Raw genomic sequence first — 24999 nt, 5'->3', positions numbered from 1 at the left:
TTTTTCTTAAAATGTTGTATCTAAATAATAATTTGAACGAGTATTTTTTGAGTTATATAACTTTGTGTACCAAGGAAAATTAATAGATCCATGAAATGATACGGGAACGATGGTGATTTGAAAATACTAAAAATTAATATTAATCTATCAACATTTATAATTTGTTAACATGGCTGAAGGATAATAAATACTAGATTCAATATAACATCTATGTAATTTATATTTTTGTTAAACCATTTTTAAGACTACTGTTCTTTGTATAAAAATGTAATAACTGAGCAACTTGTTCAGATTTTGTGTTGAGTACATCGACATTTTAAGTTAAATAATAGGTTGTGGCTTGGGGTATTTATTTGAAGAATAGAAATTCGTAGCATCGTGGACACTTCTTAAATAATAGCAAAATCTCAAGAATCGTAAAATACGGTTTTAGGTGTAAGAAGTAGATATATTTAAAAATTTCAAAAATAAGAATTTAAATAATTTCATTATCAAAAGAAAAGTGAGTGAGCATTTTCGACGAATCACCCTGTATACAGAATGTTTCAGACCAGCATGTACGTCACATCGATCAATGTCTGACGTAAATACGTGTGAGGATGTGACAAGCACATGACAGACCTTCAGCGTGAGTCTGTCGCGAATAATAATGCCCACCCAACAACGTTTAGGCCATGGACTTTCGGAAAAATCCAGTCGGTACATTTCTTTATATTATGCTCGAGTCATCGTTTCGATAATATTATAGAACTCATTAAAATAAAAAGCGATCGCTACAAACTTCTCAACGAACCCATTTTTTTACGCGACCGACCATTAGTCATGCCCATACGGCATACATCCGTATAATATGAAGCTTTTTTCCAGCACTCATATATATATATATACATAGTCGTTACAATTGTCAATCATATTAATATATATATATAATAATAATATTACGATGGTATATGTATATTGATTTAGGTGTTTTCTTTTTTGCAACGAGTTTGTCGAGTCTTTTAAGTTAAAAATTCGAAAATTCAAATCAGAATATTGTTATATTATGTACTTTGTGATAAACTGTATGTTTCGATATTATAAGATTTATTTATATTTATTAATTTATGTTTAATGTATTATTATATTTTTTTGTGTATTAGATTGTATTATAAATAATTACTTGTGAAAATTCATTATAAAGTTATTTTAAATCTTTATCAGATGCTTTAAACTATTATGTATATTTATTAACTAATTTTGATGTATTTTTTTCTAAACAAATATTGATGAAATGTAAAATAATGTGAAGCAGGTATATTTTTAAAAAATTTTAAAGTACAAAATGATCTATGCATTTTACATTAAACTGTAATGCTATGATTTCCATTTCACGGCCCTAGTCATTTTTGTACAAAAATCCATAGTGATATTTTCGTTAACTTATAGTTAAAAACTTTAAAAAAAAAAAAAACAGTTATTTAACTTTTCAAAAATAATATTTGTCTCAATTAAGAGTTGTCTCCAAATGACAAAAAAAACTTATCGTATAAAAGATATTTTTTGTTTTGGTGCGATATTAATATATTATATTAATTGTTAAAAATATTGAGATTTAAACCGATTACCGCGATATTATTGTATGAATGATTCTAAGGAGACGGCTTTACGTTTTTTGTATCGGTTTATTTTGTCACACACATTTAGAAGTTACCTTTTAATTAGATCTTCTACCACAGTTAAGTTAGTGAGTTAACTAAGTTTTTGTAAAAGAATTACATCAAATTTAAAATATACCTCACTAATGTTCTAAACCCGTTATCGTACGATATTAAAAAGCATGACAATATTACAAAGTAGTGGATTAAGCGAAAATAATAAATTATTTGAATTGATTTATATTGTTGTTAATTTGTTGTCATTCCAAAAAATAATTAATTAATTATGAATTTCAACGTATTTTATCCACTAGATAGATTTTGTGTGATTTTGTCGTAATGAAAAAAAGTATGTTTTACCTTGAGTACTACCAAATCATGTTCTTAAGTCGAATAAAATTCGTTTTCCAAGCTGACTGTGTTCTAAGTCTAAGTCAAACTTTCAATATTTTATTTTATTTTTCCAAATAATCATTCTTGTGCTTTTACTACAGCAATTTATATTTTAATTATAACACAGGACAATCGAAGAATAATATACATATATATATATATATATATATATATATTATTTAATACCGCGTGGAGCCTACTGTTGAATATATTGCATTGTATCCGAATTAGTGCACGCAATGACTAAAAACTATTTTTTTTTTTTAAACTAATTATCAACTCGTTAATTGGGTTTGTTAGGTATGAGCTAGATTGAATCTATAATGTTAAGCACGTTTAGGGATACTGTAGTTAGGTTGCATACAAATCGAGTCTAAAAACATTTAAACTTTCCATTCCCAAACAGAATATAAGGGCAGTCGGTTTCAAATTAGTAAAATAAATAAAATTAACAATTTTTTATTTTATTTAATACTTTAAATTTTTATTTATTTTTGCAAAAAAAATGTATTTCTTAGTTTTTGGATAATATTTGACTTTATTTTTTGCTCATAATTACATCATATCATGTACTTGCATATTTATATTAATTTACCCATGTTACACTTATTATGATACACAAATAATGATACATTATAAACTTCTTTTAACGCCGATTTTTTTTTTTACGCGTTTAATGTATAAACCAATTATAAAGCTTAACATGTCGTAAAATAATATATGTACGTACCTATTATTAACATTTACATATTTGCATGTATTATCATCATACATAATACGTGGGAGTAGATTTAGACGAATTGTTATAAATCCCAAGTCTCAACTAGGACGTATAATTTTAATACCCTGGATTTAACCGGTCATTTAATTTTAAAACCTTTAACTCGTCTCTCGATTTTTTATATAAATTTTATAGAATTCAATCCTCAGCTGCCGTTATAAATATACGACTGGGTATTATTTTAGTTACGGCCTTAAAGCGATAAGTATTATTTTTAATAACGGTCACTTAACCGATCATATTTTCCGCTTGGTGCGATATTAACTGACCTTAACCCTATTAACGCACCGGTAAAAATATTATGTGAATCAGAAGGAGGGTGGTTACAATTTCACTTATCTCTCGATCGAATCAGATGTGTAATTTTGAATGAAAACATAAGTAATTAGATTTTGTAACTTGTGTTGTTTTTTCATGTTTTGTATGTGATTATAGTTTTTTGGGTGTAAGTTCTCCTAAATTTTCATAGAGTCCTTAAATCGATAAAAAAAATTCAACAAAAATGTCTGTAGTTTTTTTTTAAATTTCGAGGTTAACTTTGAAATATAAAAACGAGAATGATTTATATGCAGAAAATCCGATTACGAAGAAATCGATTTTGTTTTATGCTAAAATTCGGACTATGTTTGCGTACAGAATTTCGATCATTTATTTTAGCTTTAATTGAATATTAAATATTCAAAATTGTTTGTTCTTTATGCTTCGTGTGTTATGTATAATGTTTATAATTTATACAGCTCTTTACAGTTTTTACTTATAAAATCAATACTTTTCTAGATTGTAATATTTTTTCATTGGGGACTAAAGAAGGGTATTCCCTCTCCATAATTTTTATAAATACATTTTTCTAAATACTTTAATTGTATATAACGATTTTAAATAATTAAAAAATAATATTTTTAATTGTGGTATGTAATATGTTATATACAAATGTATACTAAATTATTATAAAAGACTATATTATACTATATAAAAATAAAATTTTCATAAACATTTCAATTTAATTTTTATTTTTAAAATTACAGGTCAGGAAGTGTAGAATGTAGAGAAACTCCGCTTCTTCGCTGTAATGTAGTGCTACTCTTAATCTTAACAGTAAATATCTTAATTTTATAATAATACTACCTAATATCTATGTTATAATGTTATGAATTCAATAATTTTATCTTACAGTAATTTTAAACTATATATTATAATTTATTCATTTCACAAACTATGATAGTATTTCGTTTAAATTAAAATGTATCCAATTTGCAGTATTATCTTGATAATAGTTTAAGTTATAAATACACTTAACAGCTTATTAGAAGGTTAATCATTTTAATTATATTTTCATTTACATTTTAGACAAAAATGGAATAATAGAAGTTCGGAACTACGTTTCAATTTCAAAAAGTCAAAGTCATGTTGCATTGATCCTACCTCGTAAACTGTTAAATTTTCTCGAGTTATGAGGTTAACAAACAAATCTCTTTATGTAGCTAACTAGGTACGTCGAAGTAATTACATTACACGCATGGTGTATTTTTATTATTTTATAAGTTCTTTAACTTTCACGATCTTACATTACCTATAAAATGTATCTATCGCGTGTGGTGGTTTTTGCACGAACAAATAACATACAATTTGGGATCAATATTGAAATAAAAATCACTAAATTTATTTTATTCGTAGATAGAATATTATCAAATTAATTAAAATAATGCACGAACAAAAGATCGTGAACAAACAGGGTTTCGTTCAAACATCGAATAATATAACAATATTCAATAATAAATCGCTACGCATTATAGTATTTATTTTTTAATTTTTATGTACATGATGACTCATATCGAGCATATTCAACTCAATTGTTTCAATTAATAATGGGTTAATTAAAATTCTGATTCATGGAATTTTTAATTTACTTCAGAATTGTATTTACTTGAGATTTTTTGTACTATGGATCTAGTATTTATTAAACTCTGACTTTTTTTTACAGAGTATAAAATGTCGATACATTAATATTAATTACTAAAATTTTCAAATTGTAACCTAAATATCTTTTAAATCTGTTAAAATGGATCTAATATCCTTAGTACGAGTACCAGAAAATAATTAACACAAAATTTCTAATTCTAATTTTGATACGCCAACATTTTCAGAAAATATTATATTCTCGAAATTATTTACAATTATAAAGGGAAGAGGATTTTCATTTAAAAAATAGAAGTTTATGAATAGAAGTGTCTCCATAGGAAATTTTTTAAAAACCTAGTACAAAACATTTCAAGCATTTTAAAATTGATCAAAAGATACACAATAATATAGGTTTTAAAAAAGTCCATCTACTTTGTATTTCTGTAAAACTATTTTTACGCACTATTATTCTTAATATAAATAGTTGGATAACTAAGAACTGCTAACTAATCAAATGTTCAAATTTTGAAATAAGTACTTCAGTATTAAAAAAAATATTTATTTACTAAATAAGTTACATAAAAAAGGGGATTTTTAATTTCCAAAAAAGGAGTTTTATCGCCACAAGACACTCTATTTGTAATTAGTAAAAACATTTTCAAAAATTTTAAAATGTAAGGTCAAAGTATACCTAATATTTAAAACTTTCAGAAATCATAATTTAAATTAACTAATTATTTAATGAAAAACTGGGGAGTGTGCATCATGCTTGGTGAAACACTGCACATAATATCAAATATTTTAGTGGTATTGTATTATACGCGTTGTACGTTCTTCAGTTACTAATTGATTATTATAATATTATTTTGTATATTATCATCTTGACCAAATACAAATTCTGCTAGCCCAATCCTTCCTGTAAGTTTCCAAGTTTTCGAGTTCACCCTTCGTTTACATAACATACCAATTTATTGTTTATCGCATCCATCTTTCATTCTCTCACTTTTTTTTCTTTAACTCGTTTTTGAATACCGAGTTGTTGTCGCAAACGTAATTTATGACACGTGACTCTCGGCGTCTTGTTTTATTATAATAACAGTAATAATATTCGACGTATCTCGTTCGAATTACAAAGCGATGCTAATAACATTATGATATTATTCTATCACAGAACATAATATTGTGGACTAAATGTTGAATTTTTTTTCAAACATTCTAGACTTGAGTGTAGACAGTGTAGTACGACGTACGTGTATGTAATCGCAAAAACGTCCTTAATTCAGCTTAAACATCTCGTTTTCGACGAAACTGACATTACCTTTAAGCATAAATCACATTAGTACAAAGCATGTAGGTATACAAAAAATGAAAAAACGTGTCTCATCTTACTTTTCTCGAGAGTAAAGTTATATTACTACCTGCGTTTTAATTCTCGAATTTTTTTTTTAACGATGATATGAATTACGAAAGAATACAAATTAATCTTATCGTTCTTTCAAGTGGCGTGTATTAGGTGAGACTGTCAGAGGGTAGTGATGGATGGAACTCCTTTGTGGGAGATGTACCAAGGATTATTATATTATGTATTTATAATTGTATTTACAAGACTACAACAGTATTATAACTATTGTCAAATTACTCATATCATTAAATATAAAATCAAAATAAATATTATATTATTAAAAAAATAATTAAACAAGTATTGGAGGTGAACGGGCCTTGTGTTATCGGTCCTATTTTCTCGTATCATGAATATTATATAAATTTACAGAGTTGTCTGTAATGTCTTCACGAGGTTCATATAATACTTAACACTTGTCAACAGTTTTACTCTTTTACATGAATGGTTCGTTCTTGACAATGGAGGGAAGAAGTGGCCAAAATGTTTTATTACATATTACAGTATTACACAAATATACAATAAAAGTGAGATGTGTACTTAACAAAAGTAACACAAAAATAGACAGTATTTATTTCAAAAACTATACTTTACAAAATGTTGAGTCGAAAAAATACATTTTTCTGAAAATAATATTATATGATATGAAATATGAAATTGTTATTGTTATTTAGAGAGTTAAAAACTTAAAAATATTATGAAATACATTTTTTTTGTTTTTGAAAAAAAATATATTTTCAAAAATCCCAGTGTTGTATGAAATGAGTTTTAGTAGCAAGACCTTGCTACTAATTTAAACTAACCATATAAGAAACATTTTTTTTATATAATAAATGCTTTACGTTATGATACATTTGTGTAACTATACGTACTTATACATTTAGGCCCATACTACCAATAGCCCCTCCCATACCTCATAAAACTACTACTGCTCGTTTACCAATAACGCTCGTAGAAAAATGTTCTGCATTTTATACATCATAAAATATATGATCTTAGATTATTTTCTACATTATTGTAAACCATAATTTTGTATTGCTTATGTATAAACTTCGTTTAAAATCGTAATAAATGAACTGTTATGTTACGCGTGCTTCATTGCATAAATTATGTACATTGATAATATTATCATTCTATATTAATATGCTCAAAGATTTACTTCAGCCAGTCTACCGTGGCTCGTAGCTCGTCTAGTATACTTGTCATATATATTTTTTAATATAAAATTACAAAACTGTATTATTTTATCAATTTTCTTTATCGTTTAGTTTTTAGAAAAAAGTTTAAAACTTGTAATCATTTTTAAAAATTGTATACAAGTGATTACTCGCATTGAAATTAATTTTTAGAAACATTACAGGGTAGAGGTAGTTACTCTTTGGTAAATGAAAATAAAAAAAACAATCGTTTATCATGTGCAAAATAAATTATTTATAATAGTATATAATCTTTCTGAAAACTATGCGTGTAGCGTGTGGCCAATTCGAATTTTAACTTATTCATTTTGTCGCACGCATCTGCAAGTTGCACATCAATGTCTGATTTTTCTTCAAAACCTCAAATTTATGATACGCAATAAGTAAATGTTTTTTTTTTTTTTGTAAAAGTCAATTGATTATAAAAAATAATTATTTTCTGGTTTTTAGGTACATCAATTAACCCTAACGAATTCGCGTTAATCATTTAATACTTTGAATATAAGATACATTTAAGTTTGATTTAAGATTGTGTTTTGGCTGTCGCTTGATGTTCAGGTGGTTGATAGAATGTCAACATCATATTATCATCTGCGTTTACTTTGGCAGTGTTATATCTAATTTATCCTAAAAAATATTGTTTTATTCGTCTACATGTATATAACTTTTATTCAACTATAATCAATGTTTATATATTTTTTTAATTTTGTTCTGAAATTTGTTATACAATAAATGTCAATAATAAAGTAATACAATTTCACGATATTATTAGTTGCTAAATGTCATCATCATAGATATTCGATTTTATAATTTTGTTTTTCAGTATGAAATATTTGCATATCTAATAAAATTAAAGAAAATGTTAAAATTACTTACAAATTTAACTTTTCGAGAATTCGTTATTGATAAAACATTTTTGCTTTTACGGAATTTACAATTATTTGATTGCTATTTTGAATTATTGCATGGTATATAGTTATACAGATTTGGATTGACTATCATTATTTTTCAGATATGGTTTAAAAAACTGTACTAAGTGTTGAAATATATTACTTTTATACTTCGAGTGATTTGTCGCAGCATACATTCATGAAAATCAGTAATGAAATCGGAAATGCAAAGAAAAAATCTATAATTTAATCATGAAATTTTCAAATGGTAATTATGTCATGTTTTAACTTTTGTTCATAAATATTTTAATTTATTTTTAAATCGATACTTACCTATTTTTTTTTTTTTAATATATATTTCATAACGACTGGTTGGGGAACAATTTTTTGTTTATCTCTGCAATTCGTGATTTTATGACAGAAAATTAATGTCCTGGATTCTCATGAGTCTTTATTATTTCGTTTTTTTAAATATATTATTGTGTGTAAATAATACTACTAAATGACATCGTGTTCTTCAAGAGCGCACTAAAGATAATTGTATATGATTATAATATACTCATCTATATTGTGTATATCGTTCTTTGTACGTAAACATTTTATAGAAAAAAATAGCATTATCGACAATAATTGTGTTTTAAAACACAGAAGTTACTAGCTTACAAAATAAATGCAACACATAAAAACGTATCATTTGTAATATGAATTTATGAAACTTGGACCTAACTGCTAAAATTAACGTTGGTTTTTTAATGATATGATTTATCTGTCTAAGTTATTAAGTAACTACATCAGAAGCTCCAATTATTTCTGAAAAATCAAATTTCATCGCTCCAGTTTTCCCAATTTAACATAATTAAGCGATTTTAATACTATTATATCAATAACATACTTATCTTCCTTTTTTTTTAAATTATATTTTTATATCAGATTAGGTATTTAAATAATTTTAAATACTTATTAAATATGGTTTTAAAATAAATTAAAAATTATAAGTTTATCTATTTACAAGTAAAGTTCAATATTATTTATTCACATTTTATAGATATTAATATATAATACTTTAGCTAAATTATTATTTTGGTTAATTAATCCTTAACTAGAATTTTATTTCATTGCAATAGTTAAATTTACAACTCTTTTAAAAATAATTTTGAAATCATATCATTTTAATCACCGATGTCTGGATAATTTCAAACTCAATCATAAAAGACTAGTCGTTAGTTATAAATGATGTATTTGACCAGCTTAAAAAAAAATACTGAGTATAAAATATATTTTGTTACTTTATTAAACAAATAATTCTCTACACTGTCTTTATTTATATAATATTATAAATTAAAAACAAAATTAGATATACGTATTTTCGCCACGATACATCTATATTTTAAAATAAAATAGAACGAATTATAAAAAATTTAACACGAATTTCCTTTTAATATACATTGTTGGTTTTTAAGAATAAATAAACGTACTTCAACATAAAAAGTTTAAAACACTTTACTGTGTATACAATTAATAGTGAAGTTCCTACCTTTTAGTTAGATTTAAATTCGTTTTAGGTTATATACGTTTGAAATGTGCGTTTTATTTTTAAAATTAACTTTGTACTTTTTTTCTTCTTTATTCTCCTAAAAAAGCGTCAAAAGCGTCAAAACTTTCTTCGCTATTCCTACACTTTTCACTTTAATCTGTATTTAATCTTTGCAAGCATATGGCGTCGAAGAGGCAATAATTATGTCAACTCGTTATTCAATTCAATCGCTGAATCGCAAATGCAGATACACATGTATAGTATATATATATGAATTTGTATAATAAACTTCATTTCTTTTTAAATTACTGATAAGAAGTTGAAAGTATCTTTTTTTCGTAGATCACTGTTGATATGGAAATAGTTAACTGATGAGCAGTATTTAAAAAAAAACTGTATAGTATGCGTTTTTCATCTGGTAAAATGATATGTATTAATGTAATATAGGTACCTAATATATGGCTACTATTTAAATTTTAAGCACAATTACTTTTAAGCAAATAAATTGTTCGTTTATCATTAAGGCCAAAACAAACAGGCGGATTAAATAAATGCCAATCAGGTAGTAGCTGAGTAATTTATTAAAACAAAAATTTATGTACCTACCTATATTATCACAGGACGATCATTTTTACAGGGATAATAGGGATAGTAGTATTAACGTTATTTTGAAATAAGTAGTATTATTGAAGTCGATTATTCGAGAAAAAAATTTCTGTCAATCGATTTTAATCAAAAGTCTGCACACTCAGGTTTATATCAGTGATAAATGATCACTATTTAAGTACGTAGTGTAATGCCCAGTAGTTTATCTAAGATTTTCTTTTTTTGAGGGATGGGATATAATACATATTATATTATACAAATTAAATTTTACACACTCACCTATATGTAATATTCAGGTTTGGAACAAAATACTCAAATGAAAATTATTATTGTTTGTATCATTATAATAATTTAAATTAATAGCTTATTTTATAATCTATTGATTTTTTTTCATTATTGAAGGAAATTATTGTAAATGCTGAGATGTTTATATATATTGTTTTTAAAGCAGAACTATAATGGACGTCTTATTACATATAGATAGTTATTCCCGTGTAGGTATTTTAATATTTATAAAAATATGACGCAATGAAATTTATTTTTTGCCATTTTTTATTTTCAAAACTATGCAAATTTCTATTATTTACTTTTTTCTATTTTGGCTTGGAATCAGTAACAGGAACACTACACTCCGAAATACGCGTTAACCTAACTTCGAGGAATCCGATTTTGTTTTCTTCTCCTTCTCGTATACTTCCGATAGACCTTTGTCGGTCGAGCACTTCTACGTACCGGCTATTTTAAAAAATCTCTTCAGACACACACGCGTCACGAACACGCCATCTCGCACTGCTATATAATATATTTATATATTATATGATATTTTGATGTGGCTACAATATTATTATGTATATAGTGTATACACTATATATAACGCACGATGATTTAACACGTCGTCCATTTCAGCTTGACTGAATTCACGGTAAATGAATAAATCCTTTTTATTGTATACACTCAAATACGTACAACACCGGATAGTGTTTTTTATTTTATTTCGAACGAGACGTTTTGCGTAGCAATCGTTAAGTGCATGTGCTTTTGCTTATAACTCAAACAATGATCGCATATATTGTAATGACGGTGATGGGCGAGGGTGAAAGCTGGATGATAATAATAATTGAATTCCTACAGTCAGCTCTGTTATAATATGATAATAATTATTTTTAACTATGTACTCGTATACGATTAATCGAGGATGAAATGATATTCATCAACTTACCAATATTGATATATTCCGGTGATTTCTAAACATCAAGTTATCCACTGGATTTGCTATTTATGATTTTTGATAGATTTTTTCTGACGATATATGTATGCAGCTCGGATCGCACAATTTACTATACAGATATTTACGAACCGCGTAATATATAATATGGTATCGTTATTGTATCATAAAACACTTATTAACGTCATTGTCATAAATGCTGCTCGGTATAGTGAATCCAAGTGCAGTTCAGTTTTTGTGACTCGAGTAGTCTTTAAGTCCGACTGTTTCATTGCAGTAAAATATAACATAATTGATCGTGTTAAAATCACTGTCACATTTTTAGAACGTTTAAATCACATAAACTCTACTTCATTTATGACGAACCTTTTTTTTAAGACATATTTTATTTTTTTGAAAAAATTTAAAATAAAGTCAGAAATATAATATATTATGTTCTATTAGTTTTCAAAAACAGATATCACCCTCCCTGCCCCGCATTATATAATAATGTAACAATATAGTAATTAATTTTAATCTATATGTATAATACATAATGATAATGTTAACATTAGTGACATAGGTATAACAAAACTCCTAACTAAGAACTGTATGTAGGACACAATAAATTATTATTTACGAAGAGTGTAAATGTAATATTGAATGTATAATGATCTTATTTTTATTTTCACTTATGTTGGCAATACATTGGCAATGCAACAAGTTTATCATAAAAATGTAAAGTAAAATGTAATAATATAATATATAATATTATTTTATATTTATACACTGCACACTACAGTAATATGAAATGAATACTATAATATATTATAATATAGTACCTACCGGGTTTTGAGTTTCGTCATTATCGGGTCATCTTGGTAGAGAATATACAATATACATAATTGTTGTAAATTTGAAACCAAGTGAATGCTTATATAGTAATATTATTACTACGCTGGTACCGAAATATTTACTGTTTAATTGTAAGTAATTTATTATACTTTATTTTTTACATTTTATTGAAATCTGTTTGAAAAACGAACATTCGATTCGACCACGTTTTTTGCTCTATACACAAAAGCGTGTGACTGCGACAAGATACGCGTACTCTGTTATAAATATTACGTGTGTTCGAAAGACGCGAAAGAATAAATTGTTTGGAAATCGCTTTACTGCGATAAATAAATGAGCACGTTTCAACATGCAATATATATTTAATACTATCCTCACCGCCTCGCCTATTTGAGATTGTTTATCATAATAATTTATATTTCATCAGGGAAAAACGAACGTAGCGATAATAGTATGTTGCCGTGTGTGGTGACGTAAAGTTTTCACCCAGGTCCAGGTGTGTTGGATAATTTTTTTAGGGAGATATGGGCACGGGAATCATATTGCGTCCTTTTTTTCTATTCACCGATCCACGGACAGTTACGCTATGCAAATCACCTCACCTCCTGCTATCACCAAACCGATATCATACACATCATATATTTATCTGCAGCAACGACACACGTTGGCTGTATACAATACAAATCATGTAAAAGCTTTTCAAATGTCAACTAACGTGTTGGATGCGCAAGTTTTGTATCATATATTATGCACGTATACATATACATTATTAATAGTGTTTTTGTATAGTCATAACGTAATTAAAATAAAAATTATATTTCAAAACCGTAAAACTATTCGAAAGGGTCCGCGTTTCACTGCTGTACATATTGTACATATACAGAGTGATTCATCAAGTATGCTCATCCCTCCCCCTTTTGTCCTTTAATATAATGCAGTATTCAAAATGTGAATTTTTAAATTTTTAAATATACTTTAAGATCATATTTCTAAATATTTAAGATTTTTTGTACTACTTAAGCTTAAGGAATGCTCTGTGGAAATTCTAATTTATATTTTTTTTTCAAATGAAAACTTCCTTTTTTTACAGCAAATTATTTTAAGAATAATTTTTCTGAAAATGTTGATATATCAAAATTAAAATTCAAATAAGGAGTTTGAGTTATTTATTTTTGTGTATTTAAGGATAACAGATCCATACTAATGGAAGTCGTGGGGATTTAAAACTTTTAGTTATTGATATTAATCTATTAACTATCTATTCATTTATAAGAAATATCAAAGTATAATAAATACCAGAATCAATATTTTAACTATTTTGTATTTTTGCAAAACAATTTTTAAAGATTATTATTCTTAGTATAAACATTTCGTTAACTGAAAACTACTTGTTTGAATTTTAAAATAGAGACATAAACATATTCAAAAAAATGAATCACTAAATAATTTACAGTAAAATAAAGAAATACTCATTAGAAAAACAGAAGTCTATAGGTAGAACAAATAATCTAAAAAATTTAAAAAATACAGTGTTACAGTATATTTGAAAATTCCGAAAATTAGAATTTAAATAAATGCATTATCAAATGATAAAATTGGAGTAAACAAAAAGCATGCTTCACAAATCACTCTGTATATGATAAATGCATTAAGAATACTATCCACTATATGTGATTGTACGTTGCATGCAATTCAAAACTATTATAATAAATGGTTTGAAAAGTTTTTGCTTTACAGGACGACGATTATTGCCAACGATAATGTTATACATATTTTTTATTGTTATTTCTATGGTTGATGGATTTGTGGCCATAACATAATTATTATTCACTCAGGCGTTGAATACAACAGCATAACAATAAAAACTTATTAAATTGTTATTTGTCACCTCTAACTTATATTTATTAAGTAATAGGGCTGGGAAATCTATTTGTTAATCGTAAATAATGAATAACAATCTAACAATCAATAACACGTTGTAGTTTAGGGTATATAAGTGGTTATTAAAATATGGTGGCCCGTAAACGAACATTAGATAACCCGAAGACAAGACATTTATGATGAATAATAAATTTTATTTTTTGCTTATGAGTTTACTATCTGTGGATTAAAGTAGCCTTTAAACATATTTATCGTTGACCCCTGGGTATGGATGCTATATACCTGCTGTCAATGAATATTTTATGAATTTCTACACTACTATTATCAAGCATTTCAAAAAGAGCACTAAAATAATAACTTAAATATTTTAAATACAATTACACAAAATTTTACATATATTTTTTAAATCGTATATTTAAGTATTCAATCGATTATTATTAATATTATTGACATTCGATTAAACGTAAAAAAACATTTGTCTAAAATCTAAATCAACAATCACAACCAGTTTTGATAATAACGTGTCACGTGTGTATTATCAGATGCATATCGTACGTGTAAAATAAACATTATATTACAACGTCTTGTATGATATGATATCAATATAACACATAAGTTTTGAATGACAATCGTTATTTTTATTTCGTTTTTTCAGCTTATTCGTTAATCCGGATGAATATGTATTTCAAAATGTTGGCGGACACGATAAAAAAAATATAAATTGTTATTTTAGACAAAATTTCACGTGATAATCGGTAAAATCGTTGACTCTCGTTAGTCGTGCCCTCCGTGGCTTCGTAAAATAATACCTTTTTCGTGTCAGTTATTCGCGTATATCTTGGCGATCTCTGATTGTTGTGTACACCGTCTGTCCTGTTGTTGTCTAAATCACTGTACAAATCATTTCGGACCGCGGTAATAGCTCTTTGCCAACCGTCCGCCGTCACGCGAAATAATTTATCTCGTATCTATCCCGACGGAAGACTTTGCTTCAACCTACTCAAGTTGTGGTGATACTGCTGAAAGATTGCATTGCGCACTTAAAATTATCCGGTCGACTCAACGTTTATAACGAAATCTGGTTTTAAAATTCGCGAACATAATTCGACCACGATCTCTTTTATCAGTGTATTGTGATGGTGTGTCTGTGTGTGTGTGTGTGTGTGAGTGCGAGGGGGGGGAGGAGTGGTTCCAAAAATTGTGCGATATTTTTCACGATTACATTTCGATTAACGTATTCTAAAAAAAAAAAAAAAAAAAATGAAAAAAAAATTTACTGTCCGTATTTATTTTTCAAAATAAAAATATTGTTAGCGTTGTTGTTATACGAATCAATCAGAGACACTGAAACACAACACGCAATACTAATACCAGACTCCTTTAAAAATATTTAAGTTGGGTATGAAATTAAGGGATTATTATTTACTTTTCATATTTTTTCTTCCATATTATAAATACATATACTGATACTATAAAATAATACTCATACAATATATCAACATAAGTACAAAAAGTAAAAATAAATATATATCTTGTAGGTTCCATTATGTATTATTTCCAAACTATTTTTATTATTTTTATACTATAGTATAAGTATATAGCTGTATTTTTCTAAAAATGATTGGTTTTATGTTATTTGCAATATTTTGTCAGATGTAAAAAAATACGAATCAGTGGACTGTATATCTATAGTTTTTAACCAATTTTTGGTTTTTCAAATTTCGCCGCATGCTTAACTACGCTTGCGTATTTAATAACTTATTGGAATTTATTATGATTAATTTTTACAAGTTTAGAAAAACGCCCTTTTGTGGGGTATTCCCCGGAAGTAATTTAATTATCAATATTCTTTGTAGAAGTTATTATTATTATCAAACCATTTTAAAGTGGTTCTAGTCTGTCGCAGAAATATCGTTTTTAGACTTTCCACTGGGACAAGATTATGAGACTTTGTCTGATTCGATTTCAATTATATAAAAACCTCAAAATCACCTGATATTAATTTTAAATCGTAATTAAAGCATTTTTTGAAATATTAATTAATGACTTTGGGTATGAAATTATTGTTTAAATAATAAAATAAAATTCTCAAATTTTAAAATTTTTTACTTTTGTATACCTAAAGCAGGAATTCATATTTGTGAAAGTTCGAGAAGATATTATGTCAGACAGCTTTTTAAGTTTTTACAAAATTAAAATCAGCCATGTCAAAGTTTCACAATTTTGCAACAGCAGAAACGTATTTCTGTTCAAAAAGTGATTTGGTATGTATGGCCATATTTTTATCGTTTTGATATGTACATGTGTTTAAGAGATCTGGTACAGGTCGTAAGCACGGTTTGTAATGTACACACACTAATGTTGATTTACTTTGCATACGCTAAAAAATTCTATTGAATAAGGAATGATGGATTGCCTTTATAACCTTCTTTAGAGAGTTATAGTCTTATAGAATAGCACCGATTAGAACCATCTTAATCCAATAACTCTCATAATAAATACTTATAATGAATTTAAATAATCGGGAAAAACGATATTTATGAAAATCGAATTACCGTTTAAAATTCAAGAACTATGGCTTAGAATTTTGAGACAGCTAGTACTCCCTAGTACCTTCCTAGTTGGAGTTCTGGTGGTGGAATCACCACCATCACACCGCCAAGTCAATAGCTTTGTGTGATCATATTATTATTATCGAACGGTCAAGTGTATATAGGTATAATAGGTACGCATGTTATTATTATTGGTGCTCGCGTGTATATTTAGTTCGGACGCCTCAAAGAAGTTAAACATATGTAGGTATATGTACACACAAGATCGTTCATGTGCTTACGATATTTATTTTGCGGAGAAAGTTATCGGACAAAGTCGACAATTCGTTTTTGATACGGTTCATGAATGTAGTAAATAATACGTAAGTACATAGATATCTATAATATGCACATTATTATAATAATATATTAGGATCGTTAACAGATTCTCGTGATGCCGCCACCTACATCTGAAATTAAATAAAATATCAAAACAAATAATATATGTTTGTAACACAAACATAAAAAGTTTACCCATTGGAATCTTCTTTGTTTTGTTGTTTGTACGTTCTTTGGCGATGATAATAATAATCTCGGTTGTCTGCGGTTACTACTTTTTGTACCTATATACTTATTGTTGTAATACTGTTTACGTTTGCAGAATATTCACGCGTACCTACCACTATATCATTGTTGTTATTATTGCAACGATGAGTATATTTTTTGACTCTGCGCTTATTTTTGCTAATGGTCTGTTTTTAAATAATATTTATTTTTGTATTTATCCAATAATGGCTTGTCAAGTTGTAAAATAGAATAAACAATGCGTTTTTAATTCGACCGACATAGACATGTATACGGGTTACGGGGTTACCGGTAGAGTACCACTGCATATGTATTTATTGTTTGTAACATCGTTATATCACGATAAAATAATTGTATAAAATATATGTATCAAGGTACTTAAGGAACTAAACGTATATTCAAACATATTGTAATAATATTATGTTAATATTTGCTATAATCAAATATAATATTAAATAAAATTACAGAATATTTTTTATAAAAAAAAAATTTGACGAACTGATGGAATTGAGTAGTTTATATTGGAGATACTCGTATAGTTACAAATTTTATTTTTAAGCGTCAATCAAAAAATTGAAAAACTATTTTGAGTGGGAATCGATTCACGAAATAATGAATGAGTTCGTTTTAGTATTTATTAATTTTTCATGATGTTTTTCAAGATTCTACGGAAGTTACTGTGAATGTCAGGTAAAAAGAAATACATTTTAAAATTTTAGAAGTGTAGCTTTTAGAAATATTCTACTACCTTCAAAAAGCGTTGCTCACGCTCAAAGTGAAAGAAACAAAATACACGACAAAATATATATAGTTTTCTCTCGTCCATGAATAAAATCTAATAATACGGTTATAGAAGTATTGAACTTTGTCGGGATTTCAATCTGTTTTTTTGTGAATTGTTGCAGAATGATAAACGCATAACGTTTTATTAATAAATTATGATCTATTTTTTATTTTTAATTAAATCACATGCACACACATTTCTAAGAATTGTTTAAAATAATATAATGCTTAAAAAGCTTTAAAATAGTTTTTAAAGAATACGATACATTAAAAATATAACACAACGACCGCGACAGTATCTATACAAAGAAAATCATTGTTTATCAATTTATTATATATTATTATTTATGATTCTCGTACGTAAAACATGTTCGTGGAACATAATGCCAATGTATTATAAGATAATATGATGACTATACATAATATTATAGTGTATACATAGTGGTGGAAACAGAAATCGGAAATCGAAATTTATTCGGATCGTAAATTATTTTTTACTTACACATATGTAGATGTGGTTGTATAAAAGAAAGGAGTATACAACAAATGATTTATACTTCCTGAAACAAACGGATTTTCTTCTTTCAATTAGAGCAAAAATATGAAGTCTTTTGCTCGGAGATAAATTTCCGAACACTTTGTAAAATGTTTATAAATATTAAAGTGTTTCATCAAATGGTTAATCACTTTTTATTTATACTGATAAAGTACCAAGTACACAATACGTCCAATACCTTCGTACCTATGTTGTAAACAATATACAAAACAAAAGATTTATTGTTACTTTAAAACTATTATGATTTATGAGCCTATATAGTAGGTATCCGTCTTAAAATATGAAAAATAGATTTCCTCTTTTTATAGTTAAAATACGAGAGTGATTTAATAATCAATTTATATTTAATACAAGAGTTGAAAAGTATTGAAAATGATTTCGTGTAAAACAATAATTATAGATTATTTTATTTATAATCATTAGCAAACAGCTGAATTACGGTGATTATTTTCTAGTTCAAGATAGTATAATGAAAACGTTAATTTTTTTTGTTGTTTTTGTAATATTATTGATCATAGTAAATTTGAAAGTTGCATTATAATATTATGTAAATATTATGTATTTCAGTAGGTATTTGACTCAGTAGACTGTAGCAGTGATGGCATGTGTCCGCATATAACCGTCTGTTTTTTATACATAAATCCCTGACAGGTCACCGGGTTTTCCGTCATGCATTATTTTTAATCACAGTCCAGCAGTTTTTCAATTTGCTAAACATTAAATACGAAAGGAAACATATTTTATAAGGCTACAAAATCGTTTTATAAAAATGCCTAAAGGCTAAACATTTCGCCATCATGTTCTGTACATACATTATTTAAGATTTTTCATAAATGTTAATATTTTATTTACCCGTCTATTACATTAAATAAATAGCGTTATTGTAGGGACGTGATCGCTTATATTCAACCGTCCGCCGTACTCTACATACTATACTTACATATGTGATGATATGTAAAACGACCACACTCGTCTGTATTTCGTGTTAGCATAGATCATTTCAGTTTTTATTATTCAAAGATAAATACACAGCTCCACACTAGTTGCGGAAAAATTGTTCAAGTATCAATATATTAATTGTAGACATCAAGTTAATGAAAAACATTTATTTTAAAAGTTATGGACGTGACCTATAAAAATTGATGTAAGAATTACGGATAGTATTTTCCTACACCACTTTTTCAGGACTAAGGACGGGTTACTAATCTGAGTACTTAATTGTACTAAATTGGTAGGCGGGGTAGGTAAAAGTATTAATGTCTTGCTAAAAAAATAATGGTTATTCTTAAGCATTGTCTTGTGTGTATATATATATATATTTTTTTTTTTCGTCTTGTATACTATCATCGTAGATTTTGTGGTGAATATTTTTTTTTGAAACAACCTTTATATTATACATTTTAATCTAATTAATTTCACCGCTTGAATATTGCAACATTTAGTTAATGGCTCTATTTTAATTGTTTTTTGTATGTCTTAAATTTCGTAAAGCTGTATGATTCGTTTTAGTTTAGCTACGTTAAGTGGTTACATGATATCAGAAGAAATGTTTCTCGAGATATCGATTGAATCCCGTCGAAATAATCACTCGGTATAACCATAGTTATACAGGTATACACCGTGCAAGGGCTGTAACCCTTCGTGATGGTGGTATATTGTGCAGTGTATACGCTTATAACAGAGGTGTGTGGGACAGATACGCGATACAATAAGCGAGATGATGTTCATTGAAGTATGGTTAGATGTATATTATATTGTTGTATAATATATTTACCTATACCGTTGGCGATGATTTTTACAACCGTGAAACTGACTCGTACCTATAATATACAGTGGATTTATTCGGCCGCACGCGTTATAACATACTCGTATATACGCTCGGCTACACCACACAGACCTTACGACCGGTAATATAAACTATTCCTACTATAATAATGTAAAACAGGTAGCCGGTAACGTAATCTGGTTATGTTAACGGGGGTAGTTTGTATACAATATTGCACGCATGTGCGGTGTGCACAATAGACTTATCACTTATGCACACGGCATATTATTATAAACATAAAATTACGTATTATTTAAATTTTGATACAATTACTTTTACAGTACGAAGGAATACAAATTTAATATTTTAGTTTTCACGGCCACAGACCGCCGCGGTGTAATTTACTATTATAATCTATATTACTCTTTAAAGGTATATATATATATATATATATATATATACATATTTACATTATTACAACATTACAAATCTATGAATACTTTGTTATCTTTATTTTTATTCCGCAAAAATAGTCTATTAGGAATTAGGTTGTATTATTGCAATTGCGCTGTGTGTATTACAATACACCTTATTTCTTTCAAACCCGGTGGCTGTCGATATTTATACTTAATCATATCTAGTTAAAGAGTAGTTGGTTAGCCATTCTCACTACACGAATTGGTTTTGAGAACCTGGTTGTTAGATCGATACAAATAAAGTTTTCTAAGTTATATTTTACAGGTCCTAGACACTTATGACCTGCGTACATAAACTAACACAATCGAATACAATATAGCAAGTTATATAAAGTTTATTAAACGATTGAAATAGTAATAAAATTATACAGTACACTACCACCTGAGTAACCCTTGTTCTTAAGAGTAGTATATTACATCACAGGAGTAGCAGAGTACGAGTTGAAACATAGTAATACAAAGTATTATGATTTATCTATAAGAGGTAGATTATTATGCCTATAATAAATAAAATAAAAAATGTATAGATTACTGCTATGTGATAGTCTCTATACTTCGTGATTCAAAACTCGATAGCTGGCTGTATCAATAATATGTATATATATATACTCGTACCCAACGCTCCTATGTTCTGATAATCTAAGCAAATTCGTCGTGTGCGACATAAATGATAGACAACTATACTTATGATAGTAATCTGTAAATCGTTGCAGTTACCCCCTTTACATTTAAAATCTGTCCTCGGATTTACTTTGTAAATAAAATAAAATAAAATGAAAAATAAAAAACTGTAATTAAAGGTAACTTGATAACACCTTGTCTATTTCTGACGGTGGTCATATATTTTGTTCTTCTCGTTGAATAAAATATCCTTATCGAAAATATCCCATTTTTATTTTTCACATGATATATTACGCTTATATTTTAATTATTAAAATTTAAGTTACTAGTAGCATTATTTTTCAATATTACTTACTTGAGCATAAGAATTATGTCTCTTCTCGTAAAACATATCATGAATAAGTAACATAGACCATTAAATAATAATTTCTATTTCTCCCTTTTTTATTCTGTATTTTAAAAAAGTTAAATGTTATATAATTTAAATATAAAATTGTATATCAACTATAAAAAAATTCTACTTTTAAATGGGTTTGTCTGAATAATTTTTTTAACGTCATTGTTATGTTTAGATTGATGTAATCTTCAAAACGTATATTCTGCATTTTATTCTTAATATATTTTATGATAATGTCTATGTGTATTATTATGTAGTCTACAATTATTATTACGACGTATAATGAATAATTACGATTAATTAAATTTGTCTCTCTTTAACATTTTCCTCCTGTATTTCTATCATGTTCATGATAGAGTCTAATGAATATGATGATTTTATTAGATAATTGATAGTCAATTTATTTTAACATTGATATGATTATTATTTCGGTCCTTATTAATTTTATTTATTATATTTGTGAACACATTTATTATATAAAATTGTAGTATAAAGTCTATATATATTTTTTTATATTAATTTATTCATTTTAGTATAACAATTATTTAGTTTTTAAATTGTCGATGGAGTATTATATAACAAGCTTCGTTTATTGATAAAATATCTGTCCCTATTAGTTTAATTGTTTTAATATTATCTAGCTTTACTATTTTTATAGTATTCGATTCGCCAAATGCGTGTATCCAAAAATTTTCAAATTTCAGTTAAAAAAAAATTATGTAGAATCTTGTATCTACAATTATTCATTTTTGAATTGTAACAAAAAAAACGAATCGTGTTTTTTCGAAAACTTGTTTATAATACGAGTTTAGAACCGTATTATTTATTACGATGAACATGGTTCCTTTATAAGCCGGACGTAGGAATCCGGACGATTCAACAGTAATTAGAAAACAAACACAAACCAAAAACTATTTGATACGTGATCCTTCAAGTGACTGGGATCGTAACCGAGACGAGATGTTTTATTTTATTTCATAAATTCTTCTGGAATTTTAAGCGAAATTACAACAAAACGAAAGATACATTTTAAAATAAATAATAGCGATTCTGACGGCAAAAAAATATTTCTATTAATGTTTTTTTTTTCATATAGGTACCGACTTAAAATTATGTAAAAGAAGTATTTTCCAAACTTAGTGTTTTCTAAAATAATAAGTGTTTTACGTTAAATACATCATCCCTTATCTATGTTATACGTATTAATAAAGTACCGATAATATGTTACGCTGTTGTGTATTGCGAATCTTTGCAGCACTCACGGTCGACCATCGTATTTTTACCATCGCTGTTACCCACCATTCAGGATTCGTGTCCATAAGGGCTGTACAACAGTTTACATCATAATAATATAATAAACCTACATACCTACAGCTGGGTAATGTTGTTTTTTTAACGCAAGGCACTCGTTTCCGCTTCTTAGTAAACATTGTTTGCTTTTATTTTTAAGTAGGTCAAGACATAATAACACATTATATACTTGCATTACATTTTATGAACATAACGAATAGGTATGTATCTTATTTATTTTTTATGGCGGTTTAATGGTGACACTTTATTTTATACTTTAAATTTTATTTACTCAAGAACTTTGCTCTCCGAGTATAGGGTTTAAAGCACGATTATTGTTAAACACTTAAAAATTACTGTAGTTTTATACTAATTTAAGCAAATAAGATTATGATTGGATGGAATATTTCACAACGTTTTACCATCATCACATTATTAATTTTTGTAAATAATAAACTAGTGGTATGTTTTAAAGTAACTATTAAATTATTCGAGATTTAAAATGTTTTCTATTCTGAGTGTGGTCCACTACTATATTTACAGATAACCTGAAAATGTGTTCCAAATAAAATCTTTAAAACTATTATATAATGACAAATACGGTCATAACAATAACAATAAAAATGTATAAACATTTGGATAAAACTAAAACTAGATTAGATAGGAAATTAACCTGTAAAATAAAAACGTAATATGTACAAAATATTGTATGCGCTTTGTACATACGAAAATAATTTTCTATGAACACATTTTAATTGTTACAAAACCTAAATTCAATTTATTATAGGTAAAATATTATTATTATTTTTTTGAATTTCTCATGAATTATATTATAATTGTTCTCTTTATTAACATTTTGTGAATAGTAAAAATGTTTTTTTTTTTTTTTAGAATTCTATGAGTTTGTTGTAGTTAAAGTGGCGTAACACAGTTTTTATTTATTTTCACTCGGCTTTTAATATTTAATATTTGAATTCTTTTAGGGGTTTTGTATGTTGAACGATATTTACTTTATTATTTTTAATAAGTTATTTGATTTAATTATTTAAATTAAACTTAGTGTTAATCTCAGTAAATTAATATTTTTTCTGTCGAATGGTAAAGATTTTCTATCAGTTAATTATGAGTATTTTACACTTAATGTTTATAAACACACTCGTATATTAAAATCTGAAAAGAACTTTTATCACTTTGTAAAATTTGATAATTATTATGAAATAAGATCTTTAAAATACAAACTTTACTTTTCCTTTATATATTTTAATAATTATTATCTTTAATATTTACGTATCAACTATCAAGTAATACAAAAAAAAAAAAAAAACAATTACTTTTAAAATTGCATAGTATTATTTTATAGCTAATCTACCTTGAGACTATTAATATTTTTATTAGTTATTATTTTTGGTTTTAATAATTTACTATAATCATGTTTGTATATTATAAAAATATGCACTATAAACAATTGGTTTTAAACCAATATTATTGTTTGTTTTTGTAAACGTTGTGAGGCATACACTTAAATTTATGTTTGAAAATAGTTATGTATCGTGACTCTTGAGTAAATCATTATTAATTTGTTATTATATTTATATACCTACATTTATTAACCATGCATATGAATCATATTATTACTAAAATCATACAATTGTGATTTAAAAAGTAGTGTATTTACTATTTAGTACCTAAAAGTTTGGAAATTATTTCATTTTAAAATGTT

General features: G+C 26.7%; 1 protein-coding gene across 5 annotated transcripts in view; it reads left to right on the top strand.

Annotated features, from left to right (window-relative positions):
* Nucleotides 1–24999, top strand: part of LOC132929025 (uncharacterized) — a 162188-nt gene that overhangs the window by 38250 nt on the left and 98939 nt on the right. For 2 of the 5 annotated variants that reach the window (XM_060994054.1, XM_060994051.1), the window contains exons 3-4: nt 3837–3906; nt 4159–4300. The exons of 2 other annotated variants lie outside the window; for them this stretch is intronic. The gene's annotated coding sequence lies outside the window, so the exon portion shown is untranslated. The remainder of the gene's footprint in view (nt 1–3836; nt 3907–4158; nt 4301–24999) is intronic. One more of the 5 variants, XM_060994052.1, reaches the window with a different exon arrangement.

The sequence above is a fragment of the Rhopalosiphum padi genome, chromosome 4, assembly GCF_020882245.1.
Source record: "Rhopalosiphum padi isolate XX-2018 chromosome 4, ASM2088224v1, whole genome shotgun sequence".
In the NCBI taxonomy this organism is placed as follows: domain Eukaryota; kingdom Metazoa; phylum Arthropoda; class Insecta; order Hemiptera; family Aphididae; genus Rhopalosiphum; species Rhopalosiphum padi.
The sequence above is the reverse complement of the archived record's forward strand: the minus strand, read 5'-3'. Positions and strand labels throughout refer to the sequence as shown.